Consider the following 9,188-nt stretch of genomic DNA (forward strand, 5'->3'; position numbering starts at 1 on the left):
AAGTGTCAAAAATATGAGGAGCATGAAACGATCTGAAAAATAGAAGAAGCATGAAACGGTGATCAAACACATGAAAAGCCTGAAAAGGTGTGAAAAATATGAAGAGCTTCAAAAGGTGTCAAAAATTTGAGGAGCATGAAACGTTCTGAAAAATAGGAGGAACTTGAAGCGGTGTTCAAAAACATGAAAAGCCTGAAAAAGTGTGAAAAAAATGAAGAGCTTCAAAAGGTGTCAAAAATTTGAGGAGCATGAAACTTCTGAAAAATAGGACGAGCATGAAGCGGTGTTGAAAAACATGAAGAGCCTGAAAATGTGTGAAATATATGAAGAGCTTCAAAAGCTGTCAAAATGATCAGGATCATGAAACGCTCTGAAAAATAGGAGGAGCATGAAGTGGTGTTGAAAAAAATCAAGAACCTGAAAAGGTGTGAAATATATGAATAGCTTGAAAAGGTGTCAAAAATATGAGGAGAATGAAACGGTCTGAAAAATAGGAGGAGTATGAAGAGATGTTAAAAAACATGAAGAGCCTGAAAAGGTGTGAAAAATATGAAAAATTTCTAAAGGTGTCAGAAATATGAGGAGCATGAAACGGTCTCAAAAATAGGAGGAGCAAGAAGTGGTGTTGAAAAACATGAAGAGCCTGAAAAGGTGTGAAAATATGAAGAGCTTCAAAAGGTGTCAAAAATATGAGAAGCATGAAAGGGTTTGAAAAAGAGGAGGAGCAAGAAGAAGTGTTAAAAAACATGAAGAGCCTGAAAAGGTGTGAAAAATATGAAGAGCTTCAAAAGGTGTCAAATATGAGGAGCATGAAACGATCTGAAAAATAGGAGGAGCATGAAGCGGTGTTGAAAAAAATGAAGACCCTGAAAAGGTGTGAAAAATATGAAGAGCTCAAAAAGTGTCAAAAATATGATGAGCATGAAACGATCTGAAAAATAGAAGGAGCATGAAACGGTGATCAAAAACATGAAGAGCCTGAAAAGGTGTGAAAAATATGAAGAGCTTCAAAAGCTGTGAAATACATGAGCAGCATGAAACGGGCTGAAAAATAGGAGAAGCATGAAGTGGTGTGGAAAAATATGAAGAGCCTGAAAATGTGTGAAAAATATGAAAAGCTTCAAAAGGTGTCAAAAATGAGATGAGCATGAAACGGTCTGAAAAATAGGAGGATCATGAAATGGTGTTGAAAAACATGAAGAGCCTGAAAAGATGTGAAAAATATGAAAAGCTTCAAAAAGTGTCAAATATGAGGAGCTTGAAACGGTCTGAAAAATAGGAGGAGCATGAAGTGGTGTTGAAAAACATGTAGAGCCTGAAAAGGTGTGAAAAATATGAAGAGCTTCAAAAGGTGTCAAAAATCTGAGGAGCATGAAACGGTCTGAAAAATAGGAGGAGCATGAAGCTGTGTTCAAAAACATGAAGATCTTAAAAGGGTGTGAAAAATATGAAGAGCTTCAAAAGGTGTGAAAAATATGAGGAGCATGAAACGGTCTGAAAAATAGAAGCAGCATGAAACGGTGTTGAAACACATGAAGAGCCTGAAAACGTGTGAAAAATATGAAGAGCTTCAAAAGGTGTGAAAAATATGAAGAGCTTCAAATGTGACAAAAATGAGATGAGAATGAAACGGTCTGAAAAATAGGAGGAGCATTAAGTGGTGGTGAAAAACATGAAGAGCCTGAAAAGGTGTGAAAAATATGAAGAGCTTCAAAATGTTTCAAAAATATGAAGAGCATGAAACGGTCTGAAAATCAAGAGGATCATGAAGCGGTGTTCAAAAACATGAAGAGCCTGAAAAGGTGTGAAAAATATGAAGAGCTCAAAAAGTGTCAAAAATATGAGGAGCATGAAACGATCTGAAATATATGAGGAGCATGAAGCAGTGGTCAAAAACATGAAGAGCCTGAAAAGGTGGGAAAAATATGTAGAGCTTCAAAAGGTGTTGAAATATATGAGGAGAATGAAACGGTCTGAAAAATAGGAGGATCATGAAGCGGTTTTCAGAAACATGAAGAGCATGAAAAGGTGTGAAAAATATGAAGAGCTTCAAAAGGTGTGAAATACATGAAGAGCATGAAACTCTCTGAAAAATAGGAGGAGCATGAACCGGTGTTCAAAAACCTGAAGAGCCTGAAAATGTGTGAAAAATATGAAGAGCTTCAAAAGGTGTCAAAATTGAGATGAGCATGAAACGGTCTGAAAAATAGGAGGAGCATGAAGTGGTGTTGAAAAAAAGAAGAAACTGAAAAGGTGTGAAATATATGAAGAGCTTCAAAAGGTGTCAAAAATACGTGGAGAATGAAACGGTCTGAAAAATAGGAGGAGCATGAAGCTGTTTCGAAAAACATGAAGAGCCTGAAAAGGTGTGAAAAATATGAAGAGCTTCAAAGGTGACAAAAATGAGATGAGCATGATATGGTCTGAAAAATAGGAGGAGCGTGAAGTGGTGGTGAAAAACATGAAGAGCCTGAAAAGGTGTAAAAAATATGAAGAGCTTCAAAATGTTTCACAAATATGAAGAGCCTGAAAACGTGTGAAAAATATGAAGAGCTTCAAAAGGTGTGAAAAATATAAACAGCTTCAAAGGTGACAAAAATGAGATGAGCATGAAACGGTCTGAAAAACAGGAGGATCATGAAGCGGTGTTCAAAAACATGAAGAGCCTGAAAAGGTGTGAAAAATATGAAGAGCTTCAAAAGGTGTCAAAAATATGAGGAGCATGAAACGGTCTGAAAAATAGGAGGAGCATGAAACGGTGATCAAAAACATGAAGAGCCTGAAAAGGTGTGAAAAATATGAAGAGCTTCAAAAGGTGTGAAATACATGAAGAGCATGAAACGGGCTGAAAATAAGAGAAGCATGAAGTGCTGTGGAAAAACATGAAGAGCCTGAAAAGCTGTGAAAAATATGAAGAGCTTCAAAAGGTGTCAAAAATATGAGGAGCATGAAATGGTGTTCAAAAACATGAAGAGCCTGAAAAAGTGTTAAAAATATGAAGAGCTTCAAAAGGTGTCAAAATATGAGGAGCATGAAACTGCCTGAAAAATTGAAGGAGTATGAAAAGGTCTGAAAAATAGGAGGAGCATGAAGCGCTGTTCAAAAACATGAAGAGTCTGAAAAGGTGTTAAAAATATGAAGAGCTTCAAAAGGTGTCAAAAATATGAGGAGCATGAAACGGTCTGAAAAATAGGAGGAGCATGAAGTGGTGTTCAAAAACATGAAGAACCTTAAAATGTGTGAAAAATATTAAGAGCTTTAAAGTGTAAAAATTATGAGGAGCATGAAATCGTCTGAAAAATAGGAGGAGCATGACACGGTGTTGAAAAGCATGAAGAACCTTAAAATGTGTGAAAAATATGAAGAGCTTTAAAGGTGTGAAAAATATGAGGAGCAAGAAACCGTCTGAAAAATAGGAGGAGCATGACACGGTGTTGAAAAAGATGAAGAGCCTGAAAAGGTGTGAAAAATATGAAGAGCTTCAAAAGGAGTCAAAAATAAGAGGAGCATGAAAAGGTCTGAAAAATAGGAGGAGCATGAAGCGGTGTTGAAAAACATGAAGAGCCTAAAAAGGTGTGAAAAATATGAAGAGCTTCAAAAGGTGTCAAAAATATCAGGAGCATGAAATGATCTGAAAAATAGCAGGAACATGAAACGGTCTGAAAAATAGGAGGAGCTTGAAGTGGTGTTCAAAAATATGACGAGCCTAAAAAGGCGTGAAAAATATGAAGAGCTTTAAAGGTGTGAAAATTATGAAGAGCATGATACCGTATGAAAAATAGGAGGAGCATGACACGGTGTTGAAAAACATGAAGAGCCTTAAAATGTGAGGAAAATATGAAGAGCTTTAAAGGTGTGAAAAATATGAGGAGCATGACACGGTCTGATAAATAGGAGGAGCATGACACGGTGTTGAAAAATATGAAGAGCATGAAAATGTGTGAAAAATATGAAGAGCTTCACAAGGAGTCAAAAATATGAGGAGCATGAAAAGGTCTGAAAAATAGGAGGAGCATGAAGCGGTGTTGAAAAACATGAAGAGCCTGAAAAGGTGTGAAAAATATGAAGAGCTTCAAAAGGTGTCAAAAATATGAGGAGCATGAAATGATCTGAAAAAAAGGAGGAACAAGAAACATTCTGAAAAACAGGAGGAGCATGAAGCGGTGTTCAAAAACATGAAGAGTCTGAAAAGGTATGAAATATATGAAGAGCTTCAAAAGGTGTCAAAAATATGAGGAGCATGAAACGGTCTCAAAAATAGGAGGAGCATGAAGCGGTGTTCAAAACCATGAAGAGCCTGAAAAGGTGTGAAAAATTTGAAGAGCTTCAAAAGGTGTGAAAACTATGAGGTGCATGAAAAGTCTGAAAAATAGGAGGAGCATGAAGCGGTGTTGAAAAACATGAACAGCCTGAAAAGTTGTGAAAAATATGAAGAGCTTCAAAACGTGTCAAAACAAAGAGGAATATGGAACGGTCTGAAAAATAGGAGAAGCATGAAGGTGTGTTCAAAAACAGGAAGAGCCTGAAAGGTGTGAAAAATATGAAGAGCTTGAAAAGGTGTGAAAAATATGAGGAACATGAAACGGTCTGAAAAATAGAAGCAGCATGAAACGGTGTTGAAAAACATGAAGAGCCTGAAAACGTGTGAAAAATATGAAGAGCTTCAAAAGGTGTGAAATCTATGAAGAGCTTCAAAGGTGTCAAAAATGAGATGAGTATGAAACGGTCTGAAAAATAAGAGAAGCAGGAAGAGGTGTTGAAAAACATGAAGAGCCTGAAAAGGTGTAAAAAATATGAAGAGCTTCAAAAGGTGTCAAAAATATGAAGAGCATGAAACGGTCTGAAAAATAGGAGGATCATGAAGCGGTGTTCAAAAACATGAAGAGCTTGAAAAGGTGTGAAAAATATGAAGAGCTTCAAAATGTGTCAAAAATATGAGGAGCATGAAACGGTCTGAAAAATAGGAGGAGCCAGAAACTGTGATCAAAAACTTGAAGAGCCTGAAAAGGTGTGAAAAATATGAAGAGCTTCAAAAGATGTGAAAAATATGAAGAGCTTCAAAAGGTGTCAAAAACATGAGGAGCATGAAACGGTCTGAAAAATAGGAGGAGCATGAAACGGTCTGAAAAATAGGAGGAGCATGAAGCGGTGTTCAAAAACATGAAGAGCCTGAAAAGGTGTGAAAAATATGAAGAGCTTGAAAATGTGTGAAATAAATGAAGAGCTTCAAAAGGTGTCAAAAATGAGATGAGCATGAAACGGTCTGAAAAATAAGAGGAGCATGAAATGGTGATCAAAAGGTGAAGAGCCTGAAAAGGTGTGAAAAATATGAAGAGCTTCAAAAGGTTTGAAAAACATGAGGCGCACGAAACGGTCTGAAAAATAGGAGGAGTATGAAATGCTGTTGAAAAACATGAAGAGCCTGAAAAGGTGTGAAAAAAATGAAGATATTCAAAAGGTGTCAAAACTATGAGGAGCATGAAACGGTATGAAATATAGGAGGAGCATGAAGCCGAATTCAAAAACATGAAGAGCCTGAAAAGGTGTGAAAACTATGAAGAGCTTCAAAATGTGTCAAAATATGAGGAGCATGAAACGGCCTGAAAAATAGGAGGAGCATGAAACGGTCTGAAAAATAGCAGGAGCATGAATCGGTGTTGAAAACATGAAGAGCATGAAAAGGTGTGAAAAATATGAAGAGCTTCAAAATGTGTGAAAACTATGAGGTGCATGAAAAGTCTGAAAAATAGGAGGAGCATGAAGCGGTGTTGAGAAACATGAACAGCCTGAAAAGTTGTGAAAAATATGAAGAGCTTCAAAACGTGTCAAAACAATGAGGAATATGGAACGGTCTGAAAAATAGGAGGAGCATGAAGGTGTGTTCAAAAACAGGAAGAGCCTGAAAGGTGTGAAAAATATGAAGAGCTTGAAAAGGTGTGAAAAATATGAGGAACATGAAACGGTCTGAAAAATAGAAGCAGCATGAAACGGTGTTGAAAAACATGAAGAGCCTGAAAAGGTGTGAAAAATATGAAGAGCTTCAAAAGGTGTGAAATCTATGAAGAGCTTCAAAGGTGTCAAAAATGAGATGAGCATGAAACGGTCTGACAAATAAGAGAAGCAGGAAGTGGTGTTGAAAAACATGAAGAGCCTGAAAAGGTGTAAAAAATATGAAGAGCTTCAAAAGGTGTCAAAAATATGAAGAGCATGAAACGGTCTGAAAAATAGGAGGATCATGAAGCGGTGTTCAAAAACATGAAGAGCTTGAAAAGGTGTGAAAAATATGAAGAGCTTCAAAATGTGTCAAAAATATGAGGAGCATGAAACGGTCTGAAAAATAGGAGGAGCCAGAAACTGTGATCAAAAACTTGAAGAGCCTGAGAAGGTGTGAAAAATATGAAGAGCTTCAAAAGATGTGAAAAATATGAAGAGCTTCAAAAGGTGTCAAAAATATGAGGAGCTTGAAACGATCTGAAAAATAGGAGCAGCATGAAGCGGTGTTGAAAAACATGAAGAGCCTGAAAACGTGTGAAAAATATGAAGAGCTTCAAAAGGTGTCGAAAATGAGATGAGCATGAAACGTTCTGAAAAATAGGAGGAACATGAAGCTTTGTTGAAAATCATGAGGAGCCTGAAAATGTGTGAAAATATGAAGAGCTTCAAAAGGTGTCAAAAATATGAGAAGCATGAAACGGTCTGAAAAATAGGAGGAGCATGAAGCGGTGTTCAAAAACATGAAGAGCCTGAAAAGGTGTGAAAAATATGAAGAGCTTGAAAATGTGTGAAATAAATGAAGAGCTTCAAAAGGTGTCAAAAATGAGATGAGCATGAAACGGTCAGAAAAATAAGAGGAGCATGAAGTGGTGTTCAAAAACATGAAGAGCCTGAAAAGGTGTGAAAAATATGAAGAGCTTCAAAAGGTGTGAAATACATGAGGAGCATGAAACGGGCTGAAAAATAGGAGGAGCATGAAGTGGTGTGGAAAAACATGAAGAGCCTGAAAAGGTGTGAAAAATATGAAGAGCTTCAAAAGGTGTGAAATACATGAGGAGCATGAAACTCTCTGAAAAATAGAAGGGGGATGAAGCGGTGTTCAAAAGCATGAAGAGCCTGAAAAGGTGTGAAAAATATGAAGAGCTTAAAAAGGTGTCAAACATATTAGGAGCATGAAACTGTCTGAAAAATAGGAGGAGCACGAAGTGGTGTTCAAAAACATAAAGAGCCTGAAAAGGTGTGAAAATATGAAGAGCTTCAAAAGGTGTCAAAAATATGAGGAGCATGAAACGGTCTGAAAAAGAGGAGGAGCATGAAGCGGTGTTCAAAAACATGAAGAGCCTTAAAAGGTGTGAAAAATATGAAGAGCTTCAAAAGGTGTCAAAAATATGAGAAGCATGAAACGGTCTGAAAAATAGGAGGAGCATGAAGCGGTGTTCAAAAACATGAAGAGCCTGAAAAGGTGTGAGAAATATGAAGAGCTTCAAAAGGTGTGAAAAATATGAAGAGCTTCAAAAGGTGTCAAAAATATGAGGAGCTTGAAACGATCTGAAAAATAGGAGCAGCATGAAGCGGTGTTGAAAAACATGAAGAGCCTGAAAACGTGTGAAAAATATGAAGAGTTTCAAAAGGTGTGAAAAATATGAAGAGCTTCAAAAGGTGTCGAAAATGAGATGAGCATGAAACGTTCTGAAAAATAGGAGGAACTTGAAGCTGTGTTGAAAATCATGAAGAGCCTGAAAATGTGTGAAAATATGAAGAGCTTCAAAAGGTGTCAAAAATATGAGAAGCATGAAACGGTCTGAATAATAGGAGGAGCATGAAGCGGTGTTCAGAAACATGAAGAGCTTGAAAAGGTGTGAAAAATATGAAGAGCTTGAAAATGTGTGAAATAAATGAAGAGCTTCAAAAGGTGTCAAAAAAGAGATGAGCATGAAACGGTCTGAAAAATAAGAGGAGCATGAAGTGGTGTTCAAAAACATGAAGAGCCTGAAAAGGTGTGAAAAATATGAAGAGCTTCAAAAGGTGTCAAAAATATGAGGATCATGAAACGGTCTGAAAAATAGGAGGAGAATGAAGCGGAATTCAAAAACATGAAGAGCCTGAAAAGGTGTGAAAATATGAAGAGCTTCAAAAGGTGTCAAAATTATGAGGAGCATGAAACGGTCTGAAAAATAGGAGGAGCATGAAACGGTCTGAAAAATAGGAGGAGCACGAAGTGGTGTTCAAAAACATAAAGAGCCTGAAAAGATGTGAAAATATGAAGAGCTTCAAAAGGTGTCAAAAATATGAGGAGCATGAAACGGTCTGAAAAAGAGGAGGAGCATGAAGCGGTGTTCAAAAACATAAAGAGCCTTAAAAGGTGTGAAAAATATGAAGAGCTTCAAAAGGTGTCAAAAATATGAGAAGCATGAAACGGTCTGAAAAATAGGAGGAGCATGAAGCGCTGTTCAAAAACATGAAGAGCCTGAAAAGGTGTGAAAAATATGAAGAGCTTCAAAAGGTGTCAAAAATATGAGGAGCATGAAACGGTCTGAAAAATAGGAGGAGCATGAAGCGGTATTCAAAAACATGAAGAGCCTGAAAAGGTGTGAAAATATGAAGAGCTTCAAAAGGTGTCAAAAATATGAGGAGCATGAAACGGTCGGAAAAATAGGAGGAGCATGAAGCGGTTTTCAAAAACATGAAGAGCCTGAAAAGGTGTGAAAAATATGAAGAGCTTGAAAATGTGTGAAATAAATGAAGAGCTTCAAAAAGTGTCAAAAATGAGATGAGCATGAAACGGTCTGAAAAAAAAGAGGAGCATGAAGTGGTGTTCAAAAACATGAAGAGCCTGAAAAGGTGTGAAAAATATGAAGAGCTTCAAAAGTTGTCAAAAATATGAGGAGCATGAAACGGTCTGAAAATTAGGAGGAGCAAGAAACGGTGATCAAAACCATGAAGAGCCTGAAAAGGTGTGACAAATATGAAGAGCTTCAAAAGGTGTCAAAAATATGAGGATCATGAAACGGTCTGAAAAATAGGAGGAGAATGAAGCGGTATTCAAAAACATGAATAGCCTGAAAAGGTGTGAAAATATGAAGAGCTTCAAAAGGTGTCAAAAATATGAGGAGCATGAAACGGTCTGAAAAATAGGAGGAGCATGAAACGGTCTGAAAAATAGGAGGAGCATGAAGCGGTGTTCAAAAACATGA

Source organism: Dama dama, unplaced genomic scaffold (assembly GCF_033118175.1).
Source record: "Dama dama isolate Ldn47 unplaced genomic scaffold, ASM3311817v1 ptg000225l, whole genome shotgun sequence".
In the NCBI taxonomy this organism is placed as follows: domain Eukaryota; kingdom Metazoa; phylum Chordata; class Mammalia; order Artiodactyla; family Cervidae; genus Dama; species Dama dama.